Raw genomic sequence first — 19,333 nt, forward strand, 5'->3', positions numbered from 1 at the left:
ACAAACTGTTAGAGTACACAAAGGGGCCAATTCTAAAGATCCAAGGCTGCAGCATCTCCATAACACGGGGCAATAAGACATCCAAGAGTGTCCCAGTAAGGTTTCAGAATTGATAGTGTAGCAGAAGCCAGAGGCCTTGAAACAGACCAAGGAATCGCTGCAATAAGCCTTTGCAAGTAAAGAAGTACGGACAAAAGGGAATACTGTGGGACGCATTGTGCTACAACCTCTATGATTAGATTTTTTTTCTCATTTGTGAGGGAGGTTGCAAGGGTGGAGGGTGGATATGAGGGGAGGGGGAGATGAGTAGGATCAGGGTGTAAGATGTGAAATTCACAAAGAACCAACAAAAAGTTGCTTTTTTTTAAAGCATTAATAAAAAGAAAAATGTAACAGTTTTACTCCCTTTATAGTTATGGAATTTAAGGCCCAAGTTATTCTTGCAGATATCACACACTGTATAAATAAACAACCCAGCAATCAAACTTTGATTAGAACTGCCCACTGTACCTTATACAGTTACAACGAAAAAAATCACATGCATTTTATTCTAGTAGCAACCTACTCAGAACATCATTAGACATTTTAAAGACACATAGCAGTGATCTTTTGTTACGTACTCTAAAAATAGTTATACCAAAGCAAACTTCATAGACTATAGCAAAGAAATCCAGATAAGTAAGATGATTAATTCTATGAGAAGTAACGCAAGAAGCTAAGTCACAAAGAAATTGGGCTCTTTACTGTGATCACTACAAACGTCAAAAATAGATTCACGCAGCATTGAACATACGCAAAAAGTTGGACCAGATGTCACATAAAAAACCTGCTGCTGCTGCCGCCACTAACAGCGGTTCCTTAAAAACCTGCTTGGGTGACCAGAAACCATTCCTCGACCCGAACTTGTCAGCACAATGTTTATGTGTCAGTTTCTCTGACCAAAAGGGCCCGAATGCATCCATGAAATGTGACACCAAGCCTCAGCGGATGTAGCACTTGTGGGCTCACGGGTAATCTAAACACAGTGTCTGGAGAGGGCAGCTTGTGGCTCACCCTCTGGGAACACGGGGTACCAAAATTGCACAATAGCAGTTCACAGATCAGAGCAGAGACTCAAAAGACCCTCCAGCTCATTCTTTGTCCTGAACATAATATTTAATCATAGCCAAAGACTAAGCAGAAACTTAAATTGTAAGTCTAACTTCCTGTTTTGTAATTTTTAATGATCAGTTGACCCTGGTAGAGCTTGGGTTCTATGGTTATCATGTCTATGCGTCTGCTCAGGTGTGTTCTGTTTCATCCAACAGATAATTTCTAGACATTGAGAAAGAGGTGACTCACATGTTTATAATTCTATGATTACTGCACTTTGGCTAAAAACTAACTCTTCTGTAAGATTAGATTTTCCTTGTTCGTTGTCTGTTCGCCTACTCTTAAATGATAGAAATGTCGTGCAGAACTTAACTTGTTGGAAGGAATTACTTAAATCCTTGTAAAGTGTAAAAGGTTTTCTGGACAGCTGTGGCCCCATACACACTTGGGAGGCTACAGGAAGAGGATGGTGGGTTTGAAGTCAGCCCAGAAAACATAGTGAGAGCTTGTCCCAAATTAACAAGACAAGAAAAGCTTTTTAGAAGTTAAAAGTTTGTGATACAAATAATAACCTCATATCGTCCACTTTACAGTTACGGTATTTATGGTATAGTTCTGATGTCCAGTTGATGTATTAGAGAAATGTATTTCATTCAACATTCATTGAAATATCCTAGTAATGGAGTTAAATAACAGGAATGTAAAGATTGAAAATATGATCTGTACTCGAAGGAACAGTTTAGTGGAAGGGAAATATATTAAGTATAAAGCATGAAATATTGTGTATAAAAATAGATAAACTCTTTAGAAATGGAATATTTTTCCCCCGGAGCTGGGGACCGAACCCAGGGCCTTGCGCTTGCTAGGCAAGTGCTTTACCACTGAGCTAAATCCCCAACCCCTAGAAATAGAATTTTTAAAGATGGATTAAACAGTTCTTTGGAAGATACAATCTACTAAGCCTTGCATAAGGAAAAAGAAATAATTTGAGTAGGCCCATATCTACTCAATAAAATCAATGGTAAATAACCTTCCAGAATAGAGCACTAGGCATGCATGGCTTCTTTGGTGAGTTTTGATAGATAAAGAAGAAACTGCACTTGTTCTCTATGATCTTTTCCAGAAAAGAGAGCAATGATACACTCCCAACTTACAAGACTTTTTACTCTAACAAAACTGATAAAGTCATTAGAAGACATGGAAATTAAAGGCTAGTATGATTTGTTAACATGGATAAAAAAATTCCCAACGACATATCACTAAGTTACATATAACAATGTATGACAAGAAATGTATTTCATTCAACATTCATTGAAGTATTCTATCTAGTCAGGGAGTTAAATAAGCATGATTTACTCTAGATAAACAAGGCTAGTTCAAAAAAATCAATTACCGAACCCCTTTATTGTATGCTTTTGTCAGCATTTATAGAATAAGCAATTAATAAAATCTAACACCAATGGTACAAAATTATCTCTCTGAAAATTAGGTATAGAAAAAACTTCTTAAACTCAATAGTGAACAACTATAGAAGCATCTAGTTGATACCATAGTTGATGATTAAAAAAAAACTTGATTATTCTTCCTAAGACTAGAAACAAAACAAGGATGTCCAGTCTCACAGCTCCTATTCAACACCATTCTAGAGATTCTAGTTGATGCAAAATAATAATAAAAAGAGTGTGTGCATGTTATACATGTGAGAGACAGATGGATTGTATAAACTGGATTTGTTCAAAGATGATAAAATTATCTATGTAAAAAATCTCAAAGAATAAGAAGATGAAAAATAGATTCCTGAAATTAGTTCATATTAAAACAAACCTATAAGATAAAAAGAATGTCAACAAACCAAAGTCAATGTCTTCTTATACTAATAATGAATAATCCAAGTGAGGCTAAAATATCATACCGTTTACATAAGTATCAAAGAGGAAAATCAACATACTTTACATAAGATGTGTATGGGGAAAATAAGCTGATAGTAGGAAATCACAGAAAAGTAAATTAAGGTTTCCTGCTCATAGAAAGAAAGGCTTGACTGTATTTGGCTGTCACCATGTACTAATTTGACTTATAGATTCAAGGCAATCACTCTCAGACACATTGAGTTGTCCTGTAGATATTAACAAACTGCCATAAACACAGAGAGACAAAGACAGCCATTAACAGTTGACATAGACACTGAAAAATAGGACTGACTCTACCTAAAAGCTTTCTATAAAAAGGATGGTGTGGTACTGGTGAAAGAACACCAAGGAGGAGGGGGGACAGAGGGGGAGGGGGAAGGGGAGGAGGGAGAGGAGAGGGAGGAGGAGGGGGAGGAGGAGGAAGGAGAGGAGAAGGAAGAGGAGGAGGAGGAAAGAGAAAGTAAGAGAAAAAGGAACAAAATAATAGCCCCAAAAATGGACCACAGAAGTTGCTATCTGATGACTGATGAACAGAATCCAATGGGGAAACTGATAGTCTTCTTATAACACTCTTGAAATGCACGTTTCTAAAAGGGGAGAGCTGTATGTACCTTTGACTTACACATTTCTTATTTTCTAAAAAATGATTTATTTTAGTTCCTGTGTATGCCTGCATCCATTCTGTGGTCCATGTGTATGTCTGGTTCCTGTAGATGGTGTCAGATCCCATAACACTAGAGTTTTATAATTAAGAATCAAACCCACGTCCTCTGCAAAGGCAGCCAATACTCTTAACTACTGAACCGACTCTCCAGTCCCTGACTTACACTTTTCATAAAAAACGAACAAAACAAAACAAAACAAACAAATAAAAATGGATCATTGGGGCAAAACAGAAAGTCTTTACAAATAAATTTTAGAAAATAAGCTGGGAAGCAAACCTAGGAGAACTTGGATTTGATAGTAAACATTTACATAACATCCCAGTAACAATCGCAGCCCACAGATAACAAACTATTGATGTTAGACTTCATTTCATTAAAAACTTCTGCTTTAAAAACTAAGGCAACTTAGATTTACTTTTAGTAAAGCGTTAGTTACTTTTCTATTGCTATGCTAGAACTCCCTGGCAAGGGTGATTTAAGGAGAGAAGAGTATCTTTGGGTCACAATATAAGGTATAATTCATCATGGTGTGGGACTCAAGGCAGCAGGAGTTTGAGGCAGCTGGTCACATATTACATCACAGGCAGGAAGAAGAAAGCCATTCTCAGCTTTCTTTTCCCTTGTGATACACTCCAGGATCACAGTTTAGGGAATGTTGTCATCCACAGTAGACAAGTTTTCCCACTCAATGAACCAAATCAAGAAAATCCCTCATAGGCAAGACTTGAGGTGAACGTAACCAGGAGAATCCCTCATAAGTGTACACAGAAACTTGTCTCCTAGGTTATTCTGGATTGTGACAAGATGAAAATCAGGATCAATGATCACAACCACTGTCAAGACAATGAAAAATCAAAACCTAGCATAGGAGAAAATGTTTGGAAAATACAAATCTAGTAAAGAACACACACACACACACACACACACACACACACACATTGTTATTTTAACAGTACAAAATCAAACAACTTGATCCCAACTGGGATGCCTATGTGCTGAGCTAGACACTTCCGAGCATGACGTGGCCATTGTACTCTTGACCTCAAAGTGGCTGTGGTTACCTGTGCAAGGCTTGCACAGAATTGGGCACCAACATCCCATCATGGGCAGTTCCCAAGATACCATGAGTCCTTAAGAATTTGGTTACAGCTAATGGTCAGTGTGGGAGGGAAAGACATTTTCTTTGGTGGTACACATGCATAAAGTATCTTATAGAAACCTATTATGTATAATTAATATAGTAATTAAAAAGACACAAGCCTGAATGAAGATATAAGCAGATGCCTCATTCAAGAAAGGAATGCTATGTGAACCGATGAATGGACCTCAACATCAAACATCACTAGGGGAACTACAAATTTAACTACAAGACGCCACTACAATGAGATACCAGGATGCACCAATGAGCATGATCAAGAGCTGAAAAACTGGTGACACTGAAGAAGCAAGGACAGGGGCAATAAGAACACAGTTATTTCTGGTGGGGAGAAAAGACAGCACAGCTCCTGTGAGGGGCCTGACACTTCTGTACAAATCTAAATGATGTCTTGCCATAAAAGCTAGCTATCATACTGTTACACAAATGAGTTCATAGAAAAACATGCATGCAAATGTTTATAGCAACTTTTTCCATACTTGCCCAAATACAGTAAGCAATCCAGATGCCCCTGTGCAGCGAAATGTATAAATAAACTGTGGTTCATCTAGAGAGTGGGATGCTGTTCATCAATGAAAAGGGAAGGGGCTACAAAGCCGCAAAAAGACATGGTGGAACTTTAGATGCAATCTTTTTAAGTGAAAGAAGGCGGGCTGGCTCCATACCGTATCACTCCAATTACAGGACATTCTGGAAAGGCAAAACCATACAGAGCAGAAAGAGCATTGCTTCCCACGAGTTAGGATGGGTGTGTCTGAGACCAGTGGAACTATTCCATGTGCTAGACACTGTACCGTAGCTGGATGACCCCGTGCATTTGATCCCATGCCTTTGTCAAGATCTAAAGAATGCACTGCACCAACAGTGAAACACGGTTTAAACCGGGGACTTTAGTTCATTATGATAATGGTGGTTAGGAACGGTTGGTGCTAGCAATGTACTGATATTGGCTCCGCAATTATGGTGATAATGTGAAGACTCAAAAAGGAGAACTGAGAGAAGTGTATAAATGATTCTCCAGCATCTGCTCCAGGTTTTTATAGATTACAACTGTCAAAAAAGTCTAATAAGTTTGTATAAATATATACTTCTGTGCTGATTTTTTAAAAAATGTTTTTTGGGTACATGATATGTATGTACACAGTTTGTCAAGTGTGCACAGGTGCATGTATGTATGTATATATGTACGTGTGCATGTGTGTGTGTGTGTGTGTGTGTGTGTGTGTGTGTGTGTGTGCATGTGAAGACCAGAGGTTGATACTAGTTGACTTTCTTAGTCCCCCTCTACTTTTGTTACTGAGGTGGGGTCTCCTACTGAACCCTGAACTCCTCAGTTTGGCAAGCATAGCTAGCCATCTTGTTCTAAAGATCCAGTCTCTGCCTCTAAGTGACAGTTTTACTACATGGTGGAGGATCCAAACTCTGGCCCTCTCTTTTGTGCAACAAGTGTTTTAGCCACTGAGCCATATCCTCAGCCCAGCACTAGAATATATTTTAAATCGTATTTATTTTAAACTTTACTTATAGATAAAAAAAAATCACACACCAAAATTAACCAGAGCCAAAGTACTCAGCTCAATAAAGGACACAGTTAGTGTAGACACTTAGAGTGGAACTGTAGAGCGTCACATTGGATTACACACTTTGACTGTCAAATATACTTTCACGCATTTATCCACAACCAAAAGTGAAAAGTCCGTGGTAGAGTTAGAACTGGAAAAGCACAGACATTTTAAAGATAGGTCAATTCTTCTGGAGAGCAGGGAGGGGACTCAAGACACAATGAGAGTAAGAATCTCCTAAGATTTTGGAGGATGAGCCAGTTTTCCATGCAATCTAAATTAACCTCTACAATTAACTGTATATTTCATGGCTAAGCAAATGTTTACGAATTATTTTTGCATGAGATTCCAGATGAATAAGAAAAAACACACCAACTTTAAAGACTTGACTTGTGTCTGGGGGTGGGAGGAACTCAACGAATCAAAAACATGGTGGATGTTGGCTTTAGACATATTTTACCCTCATCCGCGTTGTCTTATTAGCTGATGGGCTTTAAGAAGTTACTTAGTTTTATCTATGTTGGGGTTCTCATCTGTGAAGCTATTAGTTAATGCCTCAAATTAAAATGGTTTAAGTCAGTGCGTGTGAGATGCTTAGATATGTCTCAATACCTAGCAAGCACCATAAAAATACAAGACTTTATCACTGTTATTGCCTGTAGTAATTACTAGCCGTGACTGGAAGAAGTCCCCTTTGCCTTTTGAGCCTCAATTTATATTACTGTCACTTAGGTTGATGAGGAGTTGATAAAAGAATTGATGGCAGTCCAATGAGTCTCAGTGTCTAACCTTCAAGGAGGTTAGTGACTGTTCTTCTAAGTAAGCATTTGGCTACAATAATGCACAGAGGTGAGAGGGGAGTGCAGTGGCTTCTGGGGATGGGTAGAGTTGTCCTGTGGCCAAATCGAAAAGAAAAGGAATCCTGTTTAAACCTCTCGTGTGACTTTAGGAAGCATACTGACATTGAGTTGTGAGGTCCTCTGAGTGAGCTCTGTTGATCCCTGAGAGCAGGGGCAGAGAAAGGCTTCGCCAGAGGAGGAGTTGTTATTTTCTACAGATGTTTCCTTTCCACAAGGTCACCTGGCCAAGGGGAGTGGCTTTTCACACAGAGACAAGCTGGATGTCACTGCTTTCAGAACGTAGAGACATATATCCTGTGAAACTGTGGATCTACATTTCACAGATCACAACCACGATCCACAGATTGTCACAACCACGATCCACAGACTGTCCGCCATATCAAGGACCTTAGGAGGTCATTTTGCAAATGCACACTATTTTCGGAGAAAGAATGTCTGTAACTTATACAGTTTCAAAAGCTTGAAAGTGTCAAGAGAGTACACATTAGGGCAGGCGGAAAGTTTCTTCGAAACTCTGTTTTTATACGATTGATTCTCTCGGTCCTTCCCTTGGAGGATCAAGAAACAGCAACTTTCGGCTCAGAACAGCCATAAGCCTATGTCTCAGGCCACTCACAAAGAACAAAACCCCGAACTAACCCTATTTGTCATCTTCAGAGGGGAGGCTGTGTCACATTGCACGTTTTACTATTGCCCTCCCCAAATCGGAAGAGAGAAGCTCCATTCTACCTGCGCTTGGCCTTGCCTTACAGTGCTTAGGCAAGCAGAAACTGTATTTCATCCAGACAAAGCTAAAAAAAAAAATCTGACACCAGGTCAGCCCCAAAGTCCACATTCCCAAAGCCTTGCTCAGATCTCTAGGTCATGCTGTCTTTCTGGTTTATATCTCCACATTTCTTGGAATTTGTAACCGACATTTAAATTAACTCTTGTGCACTCTGCACTTTGAGGTAATGTTGGTTGTAAGCAAAAACAACTTCAAAAGTCTGCAGCCCTTGCTCCCTTTGGACCCCGAGCACCCAGAAGACCTCAAATTCTGGAATCTTCCCAGAAAAGTGAACTTAAGTGGCATCTCTGTCCATTCCTATTTTTATTGTCCCTGCTGATTAATGATACTTAGTTTCTTGCTTCTTGTGTTTTTTTTAACTATTAAATTGTATTAAGCAGCAAAGCCAATTGTAAAACAATGTAAAAATTTAACAACTGTTTACAGTGAGAGTGCTTGGAATTAAAGAACCATTTTTGTTAAAGGATGGGCCAAATTCCTCAGAAGAGGGGGGAAAAGGAAGGAGCCAAAATATATCTTAGTCATTTCTGAAAGCTTATTGTCATAGTGGAACTAATCAATGAACCTCTCTACATTATTTTATTTCCAGTTTCAAAACAAGCTGTAAAATCAACTTAGCTAAATTGATTAAATTACTTAGCAGTCTTTCTTATCTAGCCTATAATGGAGTGCTTGCAATATATTTACACTAGAACCCTCTGGAATAGCTAAACAGTTACAGAACTTCAGAAGAATGATTCGTAAGTACACCAACACATTAAAACAAACAACAAAATAAAAACCAAAAATCCTTCGTTCAAGTCAGGTTGCTATCCAGTTCTCAGTACACTGTGACGTCACTTCCCTTCGAGACCTTGGGAATTTGGCTCTCATTTCAGGCTTCTCTCTGCCAAGCATATAGAACGAATTAAGTGGAACTCAGTAGCAAACTCACCCCACCCACATGGTTCCGATGGAAATCCAGAGTTCAACCTAAAGGGTTCTCTCAAACCCAAGAGTCTCTTCCTCTGTCCTGTATGAGCGATCACCTTTTCTGTTCCCTCTGATTCAACTTCCCAAAGGAGAGAATACAGTTGGGACAAGTGGAAGGAAGACTCTCAAAGCGAAGAGCTCAAGCGCATGTTGGAAGTCTTCATCTCAAGCAATCACACAGCAAGAGGGGGACCTGTCAATCTCGTCACCTACACACATAAGGCCATGTGAAGAGACACTTGCAGTTCCACATTAGCTTTGGTTCCAAAGCCCCTGGAGGAGGAAGGCAGAACTTACTGTTCTAGGAACCAGGACACTTTACACAGAGATCTGCTCCACATGTAGACTGGCAAAGCTTCCGGTCTCTTCTCTTCCCTCCCTGGTCCCCTCCATTACTCTCTTACCACCTCTAGTCTTCATGCAGATACTTAGCACTCTCTGGCTGTTCTGTTATTGAAAGGAAAACAACTCATGGATTAATTTACTGTGAGGCCTTGAGTCTGCAGAGGAAAAGGGCTACTCAGACTAGTGGGGAGACTGCATCTCAGCGCTATAGTATCTTGGCTCATGAAGCAATTAGGGAAGGTTGTGGAGAAAGAAATTTGGGGTCTGCATTTGTAAATGGGGGACACAAAGGATTGTGTAAGGTACATATTAAGTCCAAAGCCTGGATCCCGTGCTCCCTAAAATCTATGCTGACTTCTTCTATGCTTGGTTTACATTTTCCAAAACAATCTGTCTTTTTTAAATTGATAACATGAAGAGAGAGGTGTCTGACAGAACTAGTGAAATTCATTTAAAAGAGTGGTTCAGATTCCTCTCGGGGTCAGGCTTTACTCTCCCCATCTTGCTATTTAATTTAAAATAACTGAGGGCAATTATTTAAATGTGGTAATGAAAATGCTTCAACTTCTAAACCAGTGGATCTCAACCCTCCTAAGGCTGGGACCCTTTAATTCAGTTCCTCATGGTGTGGTGACCCCCAACCATAAGATCATTTTCATTGCTGCTTCATAACTGTAATTTTGCTACTGTTAGGAATCATAGTGTAAACTTCTGTGTTTTCCAATAGTCTTAGGTGAGCCCTGTGAAATGGTCATTTGACCCCAAAGTGAGTGGTGACTTACAGGTTGAGAACCATGTTCTAAACAAACTCTGGTTTCCTATTTTTTAAATTCCCCCCTTCCCAGCTGCAGTAACACTACTATTCCTTTACAGATGTGATCTAGTCTATCCAGTGGGTACATCTTAGAAAAACTATGAAATCTGAATTGTTGGAAATAAATTAACCCTTTTCACCAAGAAGCAATTGTCTTTACCTGTTTAATAAATATTATTGTGAGATGGTAAATATAGACTACGTGTGTAAATTCCATGTCCCTATGCTTGGGATTGTTTGGGTTCTTAATTGTTCTTAATGTCCTTTATAGGAAGATTCTGGAAGTTATCATAGAGTAACTGGAAGCACCATTCCTTCAGTTCTTAGCTTCGTCCTTATTTATGTCTACATCCATAGTAGATTTCAGTCTCTCTCCTTAAACTTGGCATCGCCTTGTTCTCTTCAAGTATGCTGAAGGGTAGGATATCCTCTAAGGGCACATTTTCTCTATATCAGGAAGTTATTGTCTAGGTAAAATTCTCTCTCTCTCTCTCTCTCTCTCTCTCTCTCTCTCTCTCTCTCTCTCTCTCTCTTACACACACACACACACACACACACACACACGTGCATTTGCACACACACTCAGCAGGGAGTGGTGGTCAGAAGGTCTTAAAACTAACTGGCAACTTTTCTTTTCTAATGATTGACACAGCTCAGGGTTGTATCTATCCGGTTTCCTGCAAATGCCGGAGGTAATGGAGTCCTGGTGTGTGAGCAGTCCGTCCAACTGAGAGATTCTTAAGTCCTGCTGCTGCTGCTTTCCTATGTATGACTGTGAGAAAAATAAATTATCCTCCTTGATCTTTATAAGTCATCTTTGTAAAACCTCTCTGAGCTATGGAGAGATTCCAAGCCTTTCTCGTTCATGTTTTTTTCTCATTAAATGACTGTGAGTTCACATAGACCAGGGACTTGGGTAAAATTAGCTTTGCATTCCCAGAGCTTGGCGTGGTGCCATTTTTTGAACCTTCTGCATTCCAGGCAATACGTGTGGCTCTCTGGAGCTGGTAGTGAACAATGGGAGTAAAGCTCCTAACCTCCTGGGGCTTACACTAAGGAACAGATGCCTAGATACGTAAGTGATTACGTACTGGAATCAGTGTTCCAAGGGAAAATCAGAAAGTGCCACGGGGGACTCTAACAGGAGAGGTCTGACTTCGGACTAGAAGGGGAATTCTGAAAATTCTGGGAGAAAAATGTTCTAATTGTGTTCAATCTTCTCACTGAGGGTGTGTAGGCCCTCGGTGGGAAAGAGCTGGCCTGGATGAAGCAGTGGGGGGAGGGTTAGGTCGTGGGAGTCAGATTGAGGACTACACTGAACCCCCGTGCAACTGTAGCTCCTGGCAGATTTAAGCAAGAGAGTAACAGGATCTGTCTTATCCTTTTAAGACTGTCCTGGGAGTGAGCTGTTTGTGAGAAAGCCCAAAGGGTAAGGGTTGAGGAGAGAGGGGAACAGTGAGAGGCCCCTACTGACCCTCAGGCCAGGCACAGGAATAGGGAGACAAAAGAAAGGGGCAGTGGGGCTGAGATACAAAATCCAATGAGCTTGGAGAAATTACTGAAAAGTATAACATGAAGAAAGGACAAGGGATTCCTCTTAGGCATCTGGTGGCACTGTAGATGGAGACAGGCTCTTAACTACAGATCACTAGAGCAAGAACCAATTTAAAGGGTGGAAGGAGTGGGTACCTGTGAACAGTGATTGCAGGATATAGTGACAAAGATAATGGCTTCCATACCTTTCAGAAGACTAAGAGAGTGATACTGACCATACTTTATAGGGGAAAGTTGATGCACCACAAGCAAATTAGTTAAACCACATGATACAACTGAGCCAATGGCCCAGACACTGCTATTATTACTATGACTGCTGTTTCATTATTAGTAATACTAATACATTACATTGCTAAATCTCTAACAAGAAAGCATCTGAATGTGATTACCAAAAAGCATATAATTTTAAGCAACCAATGTCTTACCAGGCAACAGACTGGACACATAATGTTTCATTGCATTTGGGTTTTGAGACTTCGCTGCATATTTCATAAGCTACCATACAAATAACTTTAAGTACTTACTAACCAAATCTTTATTATGAGAGTAACATTTAATTTATACTAATGTTTTTCTAAGCTGGATAATGTGAAGTGTTTTCAACAACAAAGAATTACATGTTCATAAAGTGGATACATATCAATATGTTTAAAAAGTCCAGAATGATTTGTGTTTGAAATATAAATAAATGGCAATGGACCTACTATAAGCCCCCCAAGGCAGACCTTGCAACAACACACCATGGTCTGCTCCTACCTTCTCCTGGCTCCAACTGAAATGTATCTCTCTAGGGAGTGTCTAGAGACAATGCAGAGAAGAGTGGTAAACACAATACAGGTATAGTGCTATTTATCATTGCATACATGTTTATGTACATATACATTCACATGCTATGTACACACATGAACATATGTTTACATACATAATCATCTCATCTTTAACCAGGCCTCATAAACCTTCCTGAACCAAAATGAAACATTGGGCATTCAGACTCCTCTGTGTTGTTTCCCTGGGTTGGAAACCTGGGTCAGTTGGTGAGTGCTTGCCTGGTGTACATAAAGTTCTGGGTCTGAACCTTAGCAATACAATGCATGAGTCAGATAGAGTAGTGCCCCAATCCCAGCATTATAGTGGTAAGTGCTGGATGATCAGAAGTTTAAAGCGATCCTTGGCTGTGTGGTGGGTTCAAAGTCAGCCTGTGATTCACGAAACAGGGATCAGGGCATGATTAACACATCACGAATCTACTTTTGGAACTCTGGGCTAAGGAGGCATAGAATTTATTCCTAGGGGGAGTTTTGGTGACCGCACATGCAGAGAGGGGTACAGACACTCAGGCCAGGGGTTGGCCCTGTGCTCCACATAGAAGATTCTTTAGCAGGCCATTGCCATTTCATTTCCTGTTTATTCTTGTTCTTAGGCACAGCAATTGAAACGCAAGTCTTTATGACGACTCATAACCTACAGATTCTCATAACCAGTGATAGACATCCAAAGTTCACGCCATGCACACAAGGCCAACATCACCTTTATGCTTCATCTACTGAACTAAGCTTCTTAAAGAGAAATTTCATCTCTCCTCCTTTTCATCTACCTCCGTTGACTGGGAACTATCTCAAAAGCTTCTTTAAAGGCCTTTACCGTTTCTCTTAACCTCTGACTAGCTTGTACTGCTTGCCTTAAAGACCTTTCCCACATTATTCAGGGTAACCTTGCCCGTTTCTTGTGGTAAAAGGCTGCAGTCCCTAACAGCCAAAAAAAGAAAAAAGAAAAAACTCAAGAAAGAAGCACTTATGTCTGCAGCCATGAAATGTGGTGCCTCCACTTGGATGACAGCTACCAAGAACAGCCACGAGGCAGCCTGATTCATCAGGACCCTGAGTTAATTAAGAAACAAAGGCACCGGGAACACACACGCACTCATGACTGGCCTGGCTTTGCTTATCCCGTTTCAGTCAGAGACCACAACTTCTTTCAAATAACCCCAGTTTATTTTTGAGGGGGGGGGATCCTGTCCTCAGACAGGATATGGAGGCGGAGTTAAGGGGTGATGTTTTACACATGCACATCTGGACAAAGTCCAGTTATTTCCCTTAAACATATTCCCCCAGTTGTTTTCATTTTGGCGCTTGCTTTGGCATTCATAAATTTGTGAGATTAATTGTGCGTCGGCAGTCTGCAGGCCTGGAGCTGGGCACCACTTCCACAGCGAGACAGCTACAAAACTCCTCTGTAGGGAAATAAATTCACTCGGGGGGGGGGGGGTAATGAAAGAAGAAAGCACAGACTTGTGGTTCACTTCTGCTTAATATTGTGGTGCTGACGGTGGACATAAGAAAATAGCACTGTCTGTACATCCACTCAGCTAGTAAAGTTTATGTGTGTGTGTGTGTGTGTGTGTGTGTGTGTGTGTGTGTGTTTCAAACACAAGAAAGGGTTTATCACGAGCTGTATTAGAGACTCAAGGGCTGAGCCTTTCTGTTTACTCTCATCTGATCATTCTGGGAAGCGTAAGGATTTCTCTTCACCCTGGAAACGGGCCAACAATTAAAATCACTTCTGTTAAAGGAAACAAACTCAAACTCAGCTTAGAAGTGGTGGAAAAGGAACCTTGTTTTAGGCTGTATTTTGAGAAGTCTACTATACTTAAAAACTGCTATATAAAGAGGGAAACTTGATACATGCTTGTCTTGGTGTGTGGAGACCTCAGTCCAGTCTATGAAGGCAGTGATGTTCAAGCTGTTTCCCCTGGAGCTCAGAAAGGGTCCTACACTCTGTAGATACTGTACAAATACCATCCGGCAACGGAAAGACTGTTCTGTAAAAGCGCGTAAGCAGGCAGTCCGTTCTCAGTTGATACTGGGGTGTATTGCATCAGTGGCTGGGAAGCACGCCTGCTGTGTGTTGTGGTATTTCTAAAAGAAGACTCTGCATGTCCACATACACAAATAGCTGGGCTTTCTAGACCAAGGTCCGAGGACCGAGGACATTACCACGAAACCAGGCTTCTCCTCTTAACCTCTGCACAAACGCAAACCATGCAGCTATTGGAAACGTGTTCCTCACTCCTCTGGGAAATAACTATGATTCAAAGAGTTGGTATGCAGCCTCTGCAGACGAGGAAGAAAGAAACTTTTCATAACCTCCTGTTTCTTGAAGTGTGCTATGTGATAGGGGTTTTTAACCTAAATCAAACCATAATCCATCACTGAACGGTAAGAAACATTGTGTTTTCCTATTGGACAACTTGCTGTTCTTAGACTGTTCGACTCTTAGAATCTTTTCTCAAGTAGAAACATTTGAAGGCTGCTGATTTAAACACACACACACACACACACACACACACACACACACACACGTGCAGAGAGAGACAGAGAGAGAGAGAGAGAGAGAGAGAGAGAGAGAGAGAGAGAGAGAGAGAGATCCCATCCATTAACCTTTGCTTTATCTGTTATAAAATGAGGAAAATTAGGTCAGCCCTATGGACTCCATGAGATGATACTGGGGGTTAAATGAGTGACAATTACGAATGCCCAGGCAACAGGGAAATCACCAAACACAAACAAATTGCAGCCTCTGTATGGTCTGAAATGGTAAAAGGCCAAGGTACAAAAGGAAAGCTTGTTTCTGAGTTACTGAATTACTAATCTAAGGACTAACGGGAATTATCCTAAGAAGTCCACTTAGTCTAGATTGATTGCTAGTGGCAAAGACCATGTGTTCATGCCAAAGTCAGACAAGAGTGGTCCAGAAAGAGCAGAGAGACAGAAAAAAAAAAAAAAACAACCCACAGCTTTCATTCTGACACATGATATGAACATATTCACAGATGCAATTATGCTTATCTGGCCAATTCACTTTTGTCTTGCTTGGGTTGATTATCTACCAGTGGTGGAGTATCTACTCAGACTGGAATCCTTGCTACGTAGGCCTGTATCCCAAAAGCTTACTGGCCACTCGGAGCCCTGGTATCAGTGTATATGAGGAGGTCAGTACTCACGCTCTAACCAAGTCATTATGAGGATTAAGAGGTAAAATAGGAAGACGATTTTCTCATTTGGTGGTCACCCCAAAGTTATGGCCCAACCCACAGTCTCCAAATGAAACTGAGGAATCACACCCAGAATTAAATAAGGTTTCAAGTGTTCCACATGAATGGTCAAAAAAATGAATCGTCCAAACACATGCATCTCTATAGCAATGACCTCTGCATATACATTTCTCGAATATTTCCTATGAGTTAAATGGGCTGAAATCCACCAGCACAGAAGGTGCCTGTAGTACCCAGTGGCACCTTAAACCCCGCAGCTGCAATGCCATTTTAATAAAGTAATTCTTCCAACCATGTTGACAATGGTCATATTAATGTTTACTTCAGTTATTTGCTTTTTGCAAAGGGACTAAGATTTTGGACTCAGAGTCTAATTCCAAGAGCAGAAAACTTGGTACAAATGATGTGCCGGGTTAGTCAGAAAGGCTCTGTTATGAATTCACTCATCACTCAAGGTCACAGAACGATTTCCATTAATAAGGCAAATTAATCACCCAGAAACCCTTCTGTCATCCAGACTGATGGCAGCCATTCTGAGAAACCCAGCATAGTCCCCATGTTTCTGGGTTGAAGGAAATCGGTTTTCACTTTGCTTCATGAACTGAGACAGAAAGTGCTAGTCAAGTCCCTGAAGGTGGGATAGTGACATTCTTTCTACTAAGTGCCTCATCTGTGAAGGTGCCCGCTCCACCCACAAACACTCCTGGTCAGACACAAACAGTGTCTGATCATACAGACAAGGGAATCGTGAGGATGGCTGTTGGGCAACTGATGGAGAGACCCAGCAAGTTGTCTTGCCTCTGTTCATTAATATCCTTATCAATTTATTTTTATATTGCAATTAGAATGGGTACATTCCCACTTTCCACTCCCGGTATGTTTCTCTTTCCTCTGTCTCCTCCCCCTCTTCTTCTCTTTCTCCTTTCTGTCCTTCACCATCTCACTATTTTTGTTTCCCCAGTTGCTTTATCATCGTGGATTTCTGTCGCCCTCTTCAAGGATCTCATGAAATGATCTCTCCTCCCCTTCCTTTTCACTTCAGTAGAGGATACACACATGTGTACATATATGTATACATCAGCGCCTGCCACTGTCTCAGGATCTCCCATAGACCTGCACACATGAGAAAATAATCAGTGACTGCGTATAATTGAGTAAGAGACTCCCAGTGGCAGTGTTAACCTGTGGATACTATCTCAAGGTTTATGCTCTTTCAAGGCTTAAGCTGAAGCAGTTTTTTAAAAGCAGTATGCTGGAGTAGGAATTGTGTTGATTTTATTCTTATCTGACTTTCTTACTGAGTACATTGAGAAATGCAAGAGAAAACCAAGAAACAGATCCAAGGAGGCTAATGATGAAATTTGGTAGAGGGCAATGCTGAGAATGAGGGTACCCTTTGGGTCGATCCACTGGAGACATTGCTCTCAGGGGCACTGTCTCATTGACACCTGAACCATAGAACATCAGTTTTTTCCTCCAGGGTGGCTGTAGCCACATTCAGAACCAAAGCATACAGGGCTTTCAAATGAGCAGTTATGGAATTCTTACGGTTTATTCCCTACTCTTCCCATCCTACTTCTCGGTTTTATTTTTTAACTTAAGGCCTCATGGGGCAGATAGTGGGTGCTTTATCGTAGACCCCTTTCAGAATTTTTTTATTCATTCATTTCAATATCAAAGTGAATAAGAAAAAAATTTGAAAAATGTGTTCCTTCAATATATACTTCATTGTGAGAATCATACATTATTTTCTCTCAAACATAAAACATGCAATAGTCAAGATCTTCGTTGCTTGAAATTTTTTTGAGTAGATTCAATGGAGTTTAAGTCCTATGGCAGTAGGGTATTTTTGTTTGTTTGTTTGTGTTGTTGGTTGGTTTTTGTTTTGTTTCTTATATGGTCTTTGTTCATTTGTTCATTTGTTTCTTTCTTTTTCTTTGGGGGGTAGACGCAGTGGTTAGAATCAAACCTACGCATTGTAGGCAAGATTTTAACCACTGAAACCTACCCAGCGCCCTGCTGTGTTTCCTTTGTAGACTTATCTGTCTTTTCAACCGTATTAGTTTCCCATTGCTGCTGTAACATATTACCATGTATTCTGTGGCTAAAAGCAATAAACATTTATAACTCTCAAATTCCAGAGACCATAAGCTTAAAAATGGGTCCACAGAGCTAGATTCCTTTTAGAGGTTATGAGACAGATTCTACTTCCTCCCTTTTCTGGCTTCTAGGAGCTACCTTTGTGATCCCTTCCTTCATCTTAAAAATCTAGCATTTGTTTTTCTCCTTCCTGACTTCTGTTTCAGTCCTTGCACTTTCTAAACCTATTGCTTCTCTCTTAGAGGATTCTACGGCCACAAACGCCCACTTGAAAGTTGTGCGCTTAGTCACACAGTTGTGTCAGGCATGCAAGAACTTATTAGGTGTCTGGGGATTAGGCTTCTCTGGGAGGATTGGGGGGGGGTGCTATTTAGTCAACTACATTCTTTCTCACCAACCCTGGGATGCATGAAAAGAGATTATACAAGGCTGCTACTACAACCCTAACTTCAATCTTTTCCCAGCCTTATGCACACTTTGATCCTTCCAGTTAGGCCTGTTAAGTGTCATTCTTTAGCAGGTTAATACCTCATGTGATAAAACAGGTTTTGTTTATGTTGATAGTGTGGTTCCGCATATGCTGATGTTTGCTGTAAGATTCTTTCAATGCTTGAATGTTTGAGAGTTTTCACAACCAAATGTGGGAGAAAAGTGTACTTTATCTCCTGTCTCCTTCTTCCACGTTCTTAGAGCTCAGAGGACTGTCTGTCCTCTTGTCTTTTGTCTGTGTTTATTTAGTATACAACGTCAAGCCAATAAGACCTTTCTGAAGTCACTGAAGTTACAAATGCACAGCGACTCCTCTGTGGATAAAACTCATCACCAGGAAAAAGAGGACTCTATCTTACACTCCTGTGTTCCCATGGCCCAAAATGGCTGTTAGTGGCCAGCACTGTTAACAAATAGGTCATGATCACCAGGGCACAGGGCTCTGAACTCTGTTTTCCCATTCTATCAGTTTATTGTAATCACCTGAAACAGTAAAGAGGCAAAGCAAACGGTGGGAGGGAAGAGGGCCGCTGTTTGCAAGGCCATTCCTAACTTGTAGTCTGAATATGTGACTAGTGCTGCTTTTTCAGACAGAGGAATCCATTTCTGCTGACCCCATCACACCTTTCACCTGGTCTCCATCGGACAATGAGGCTGTGACGATCACCTGACTAAGCTGGAAGGGAACGTGGCAATGAAAGAAACTATTGCTATATGAGTTGAAATCTCTGGTATGTGTCTCATTAAAATGTTACGTGCTTTTGTGAACTGAACTTAGTTCATATTAAATATGATTTTAAACAACTAAAGTCAGCATGTCTTCAGCTTAAGGATGATCTTAAAAGATATAAAGCCACTTAGATAAATTATTGGAATCATTTTGTAATATCTCCTTCAGGAAAAAACAGTTTGCTTTTCAGTGGACTCTTAAAAGTTTTCGGTTAAAGAATAAAACTTTCACTCATTCACAGAAATA

At 40.5% G+C, this 19,333-nt stretch overlaps 1 protein-coding gene across 9 annotated transcripts in view; it reads right to left on the reverse strand.

Moving 5' to 3' along the window:
- Dnm3 (dynamin 3) overlaps positions 1–19,333 on the reverse strand; it is a 478,966-nt gene that overhangs the window by 178,942 nt on the left and 280,691 nt on the right. The gene's annotated exons all lie outside the window — the stretch shown is intronic.

Source organism: Rattus norvegicus, chromosome 13 (assembly GCF_036323735.1).
Source record: "Rattus norvegicus strain BN/NHsdMcwi chromosome 13, GRCr8, whole genome shotgun sequence".
NCBI classification, from domain to species: domain Eukaryota; kingdom Metazoa; phylum Chordata; class Mammalia; order Rodentia; family Muridae; genus Rattus; species Rattus norvegicus.